This window comes from Mus pahari, chromosome 15, assembly GCF_900095145.1.
Source record: "Mus pahari chromosome 15, PAHARI_EIJ_v1.1, whole genome shotgun sequence".
In the NCBI taxonomy this organism is placed as follows: domain Eukaryota; kingdom Metazoa; phylum Chordata; class Mammalia; order Rodentia; family Muridae; genus Mus; species Mus pahari.
In genome coordinates, this window is record NC_034604.1 from 37,904,720 (window position 1) to 37,911,226 (window position 6,507).

General features: G+C 42.3%; 1 protein-coding gene across 2 annotated transcripts in view; it reads right to left on the reverse strand.

The window, feature by feature from the left end:
* The window catches only part of Ppp2r2b (protein phosphatase 2 regulatory subunit Bbeta), a 407,624-nt gene that overhangs the window by 356,639 nt on the left and 44,478 nt on the right, over positions 1 to 6,507 (reverse strand). The gene's annotated exons all lie outside the window — the stretch shown is intronic.

Below are 6,507 nucleotides of genomic sequence, written 5' to 3' on the forward strand. Positions count from 1 at the left end.
CCTGCCTCTGCCTCCCAAGTGCTGTGATTAAAGGTGTGTGCCACCACCACCCGGCTTATGGTGACCCTTCACAGCACTGAAATCCTGACTAAGGCACTAACGCTCTTCCATTTGTCAGCCACTGAGTAAACCTCACTTTCTCTCAGCCCTCTGTCATATGAGTCACTGGCCACATCAGGCAGCATGGACTTGAACCCTTGGTTTGGCTAACTAGCTTCAGCTGTAGACCATCTCTTTAGGGTGGTTAGTCCTGCTCATGGGCACATGGGAATGAGGCTCTCTGCACATTACTGCATCCATGGTTGTACGTCTTTCACATGTGCCTGACACATTCTTGGTAACCCCATTGGGCTGCTTGGATGCAGGCCCTGGACCTGCATATATTAGTATCAGCATTTATATCATCTGGGAACTCACTAGAAATGCAGTGTCTCCAAGCACTAGAAATGAAGTTATTTCTTCAGCCCTGCCCAGGATGAGATGATTCAGGAACAAAGCATTAAGTTGAAGTAAGAAAAAAAGAAAAATGTTATCACTTTTATGTAGCATGTGAACATACTTGTTATTTTTAGCTGAAGGCGGGTTCAGTGATATATGACATAGCGTAATTTACAGAATGGATGGAACCTAATTTCTTTAAGTAAAATGGATACTTCATGAAACCTAACAACATTTCTATGGACAAAAAGAAAAAAATTACTCTGGAGTCTTGGCTATAAACATTTATAGCATCTAAATGAATGGATTCCTAGACCTACTACCCTTACCTCCCCCCCCCCTTTTTTCTTATTTTTGGTTTTTCAAGACAGGGTTTCTCTCTAGTCCTGGCTGTCCTGGAACTCACTCTGTAGACCAGGCTGGCCTTGAACTCAGAAATCAGCCTGCCTCTGCCTCCCGAGTGCTGGGATTAAAGGCGTGAGCTACCACGCCTGGCCTCTAACCTCCCTTAAAAATGTAAATTGTATTTATAAATAGAAATCACACATATCAAACAGATGATTGAGTTGGCCACTAGGGAAATGGGAGGGAGTCAGATCTATCTCTGCACCCTAACTTCTGTCAGTCACTCTATTAAGACCCAGAGGCTTAAGACAAGACCCAACACCCCCAAAACAAAACAAAACAAAACAAAAAACAAAACAAAACAACAACAACAAAAAACCCTTCACTTTCCTGTTCACTTTGCATGGCATATACAAAAGTCCCAGGGACATTCATTCTATCTCATTCCTGGAACTGACATTTTAATTAAGGCAAAAAGTAAATTTATTTTTTGTTGTGATTCTTTCCCCTAAAGACCTGCAATGGAGGTCTCTAGGGAAACTCCACATGGAGACACCCCTTTAGGGAGAGATGAGCAAAGCCAAACCCCTTTGCAGATGGAGGAGTGCACCCCTACCTGGAAATGTACTTAGTCAATGCCCTCAGCTGAGCCTGAAAATCAGGGGCAGCTGAGAAGTTGCCAGCATAGGAAGTGGGTGACTCAGTCCGTCTGCTTGGGCAGATGAAACAGAATGCCTGGGCTTCCTTGCTACAAGGCTTTTCCTGAAAACCCCACCTGTGTTTACATGTACATCCACAGACCTTCTAGAAAATAACAACCTGACTGTGCCAGCTGTTCAGTTCTCACAGAACTCTGAGTCAAATCCCTGCTGGAAAAACACCCAGGGTTGGAGAAATGTGTAACCAGAAGTCTTCCAGAACCGTGGTTTGGAAATTGTTTTTCTTTAGCTGCTAAACTCTTTTCTCCAGGATGAATAATACCAGAAATAGATAAAAATAGACTTCACTGTATTTGCCCTTACAGTACAGCTCGTCATTCACTGACCCTGAGGGTTCCAGAAAGCATCGTTTATGAAATACTGCTGGTAACTGTTAAAAAAGGATGAGACCCAGAAATCAGGGCCTTTCAAAAGGGGCAGCATGTATGGAGAGTGTCAGAGCCTTTGCTAAAAAGCCAGTATCCAGTTCTAATGGCTTTCCTATGCCGTATATCATGGTTACGTACTGATTCACCTGACTGGCGGTTTCCAGGAACTAATTCATTCACTGCTTTTTAAGTAACTAGAGAAGATATTAGCAAGCTTGGGGGCCATTGTGGTTGCCCCCTCTCTACTAATCAGCACACTGTAAAACCAGCACCCAAACCCGCAAGACTCTGGTCATAGGCCAACGTGGTATCTGAGATGAGGAGACACAGCATTCTGAACATCTCAGAATACTATCTAGGTCAGTGGTTGTTAACCTGGGAGTGGATATGAGATATCCTGCAAATCCTATACTGATTCATAACAGTAGCAAAATTACCTTTATGAAGTAGTTATGAAATAATTTTATGATTGGGCCTGGTCACTATAACATGAGGTAGTGTATTAAAGGGTTGCAGCATTAGGAAGGTTGAGAACCGCTGATCTAGGTGGAGGCTTCCTGATAAGTAACAAAGACATCCATACCATTATCTCCTCATTCACTGGACAGGAAACCACCCTTTGGAAAAAGCTGTCTGATTTAGAAGGCTTTAAGAACAATAGAAAGCTTGTCTAAACTAGATTGACATAATGGTCTTTTTTGGGTACTGTACTGGATAGCTTTGTGTCAACTTGACACAGCTGGAGTTATCACAGAGAAAGGAGCTTCAGTTGGGGAAGTGCCTCCATGAGATCCAGCTGCAGGGCATTTTCTCAATTAGTGATCAAGGGGGGAGGGCCCCTTGTGGGTGGTGCCATCTCTGGGCTGGTAGTCTTGGGTTTTATAAGAGAGCGGGCGGAAAAAGCCAGGGGAGGCAAGCCAGTAAAGAACATCCCTCCATGGCCTCTGCATCGGCTCCTGCTTTCTGACCTGCTTGAGTTCCAGTCCTGACTTCCTTGGTGATGAACAGCAGTATGGAAGTGTAAGCTGAATAAACCCTTTCCTCCTCAACTTGCTTCTTGGTCATGATGTTTGTTCAGGAATAGAAACCCTGACTAAGACAGGTACTGTCCCCTCCCACTCCTTGAGAGTATGACCTGTGCACCAGGGTTCACTCTAGTGCCTTGAAATGTTCTCTTCTGCCATGGTTCCTTTGGCCATTTCCCACTTCCACTCCTTGAGAAGACAGGCTTTGTAAAACACTACCTATCTTCTATACCACACTGTGGGTCTTGTCTGAATTATTTCAATAGCACCCATGGACCGGGGAAGCAGAGAGGAGGATAGAGCAGAATCCTGGTGACGGTTTGGGTAACTTTTTATTAACTGCCAACTGGATCCATCCACTAGCTAGTGGATGTGGATTCAATGGTACGTACACCAAGATTTGGCTCCCACCTCCACAAAATGGCTTGTCATAGAAATGGATGGCAATGCAAACCAATGAAAGGTATGAGGCTGATGACATGGAAGGTGGTGAGGATAATGTCCAGGTCCTGATTCTTAGGACAGTGACAATGACAGTGACTGCTACATTCTACCAAGGCAGATCTTCCTATTTAGTGATTTGGAGTCCTGGCTGCATGTAACAATCACTGAGGAGTCAAAATAACACCAATAGCCAAGCCCCATAGTTTCTAGTTTATGTGGTTGGAGTGAGATCTAGACATTGGTACTTCTTCAAATATTTCCTTGGGTAATTTTGACATGCCACAAAGGTTGAAAACCACTGCTGAGGTAGTCACCTCAGGAGATCTTACATGGACCTTGCTGTGTTTGATTATATGTCAACATGGAGAGAGGACATTGAGACCTTCAGAGCAAATAGATTTATTCCCTAAAAAGTGATTTTTCTGGAAAACCAGGTAGATGGGGCACAGTGAAGCCTGGGAAATTGCTATCCCTACCTGGTCAATGGAGGAGGGCCAGTACAGTAGAAAGGAGAGGACCCAAGTTTGCAAACACATACCAAGCCCTTCCTAACCATTGTGTTACATACAGCTCTACTCCTCTTGGTTACTAAGCTTTTGAGAGCTCTGTAAACTTGATGGTCAAGGTGGGTGTCTTGTTTTTAATCCTAATCCTTTCCCCCTAGGTGCTGATCACATGTAATCTCTCTAGTACATGCTTTCTAAAGGCCCTTTGGTCCTCATCTTCCATCAGAGTCAGCAGCAGTGAAAAGCAAAGGTGATCTGGGGCTAAGCTTCCCTGCTCAGCACTGCAAAGATTCTCCACCATATGAAAGATTTGGAGCCTTGGAAAGGTGATAAACCCTGCCAGGGCTCTGCTGGTCCTTATCTACTGTTCTGGCTCACTCTATTGCTTTGATAAAGCCCAGGGCCCAAAGCAACTCAGAGAGGGGTTTTATTTTGCTTACAGGTTGTAGTCTGTGATCAAGGGAAGTTGGGAGGCAGGAACTTGACACAGAGAACAGTGGTTTTCTGTTTCTCATGGTTTGCTCAGCCCCCTTTCTTATATAACCCAGGACCACCTATCTAGGAGATAGCCATACTCACCATGTAGACCACACATCTTCTCGCATTAATTGTTAATCAAGAAAATGTTCCATAGACACACCCACAGGCCAATCAGATGATGGCTATCTCTTTAATGAAATTCTCGTTTCCCAGGTGACTCTCCGTGAAAGCAAAAAAGCATAACCCTGATTCAAAAGTTTATGCTATTATCACTCAGGAGTTGGTTCAAGTAATATCCATGAGGTATACATGAGGGCTGACATCACCAGCCATGTCTTGCTTTTATCCTTTACCGAGGGTTCCCTTCTGATTCTCTTGAGACCTAAGAGAAACTTTCCTTTTTTTTCAAGTTTACATAGTACTTAAAAAGTCATAACATTTCTTGTTCTTATCAACTTCCTAATTTGTCCCTTGTGAATTTGCTTAATTCTGAAGAGGCCCTCTATGAGGGCAAAATAATGATATGTAGTTTTATAAACAAAAGTCTGTAGAATCTCCAAGAGCAGCCTTTTAGATTGATGTTCATTAATTATTAAACATTGATAAAAATGAATGGCTAGTTCCTACTAAGGAAGCCAAGAACCACTTTTATTCATGTGTAGAACATAAATATCTGTATTGGGGGTGGGGTGGGGAATGACACTCAATAGATTCTGAGTGGGAAATATAAACAGTAAATAATTGTCTAATTTCATGATACACCAATGCTGCTAAATTTATAATCTTTTTTGTTTGTTTGTTTGTTTGTTTGTTTGTTTCTCAGGGCTCTTACTCATGTCCCTTAGTGTCTATTCAGAAAGTTCACCCTGGAGACCATCTTTATAGACTCATTTCTCAGCCCTTATCTTCAGCGAATAAGACCTTTCTCTGTTGGTTAATATATACTTGAGCTCATTGCTTTCTCCATAGATCAAGCTGCTCATCAACATGGCATGACCTGTTACGTGTATCCAACAAAATCTTACTCATTCTTTTAGATTCAATGTAAGAATCATCTCCTCCAGAATCACTTTCTGATGTCCACATACTTGTGCCAAACCCTTGTCTGGCAAAAGATTGTTACTGCTGATCTCTGCTAGAACGTGCCTACTCTAGCAGGAGGAAGAGGTCAGGCTCTTTTCTGCACAAAATCATTGGTAAGGTGTTTATCCTAATGGAGGGAACACAATTCTAGCTTCTGTTTGATCAACTGTCAAAATAACTTGGTCATTTGCCAAACAGCAGGCCAGATAATAGAACCCTAGGCTCCGGTCGGGAAACTAGATAGCTCTAATGCTCAGTTCTTATCAAATCATCAACGTGGGAAAGATACTCCTGAATTATCCTGAGATCTCACTGTTGGTACCCCACTATTGACTGATGCTTTAGTGATGTAGTATCCACATAAATAAATATAAGGTTGTGTTCTATAAAGCTCATTGCTATATATGGTTTGAAAGCTTTTTGGGAACCACTTAGTATATTGCTACCTTTGCTTATAGAGCTACAGATCATTCATTATATTCTCCTTGTAGACAGCATCATTGGAATGAAGAAAATCCATAAGTGACAATTCAGAGTGTGGAGGAACAAGTTGTGTGAATTTTTAAGTAGTATATAGATTTGGAATAAATTTAAAGTTCCTTTTTGGTTGAAATGAATCAGGGTGAGTCTAACCAGAAGGGAACCCTTGGTAGATGATTAAAACAAGACTTGGCTGGTAAGGCTGAAGATCCACATGGGCCTCATGGGTATTATTTCAACCAACTGCTAAGTGATCAGTAGCATAACTTTTGATTTAGGGCATGTGCTGCTTCATTTGTGCCCCGAGTCACCAGGAAGAGGTAATTTCCATACACTAGGTAGTTAAAATTGGTTTCTCTGCTACCCTCCGGAGAAATGCTCCTAATAACTAAGGGCCGGGAAAAGATGTTTTTCTATGAAACCTTTGTGTTTCAGTGTTGTGGATAGCAATGAGCCTATTTTCTCATTAACTGGCTGAGAGAAAGTTAGGAATAAATGTCTAGAATGCTTTTAATAGTGACTTCACCCTTGCTTCAAATTATTTCTGTTTGTCCTTCCTTCCTTCCTTCCTTCCTTCCTTCCTTCCTTCCTTCCTTCCTTCCTTCCTTCCTTCCTTCCT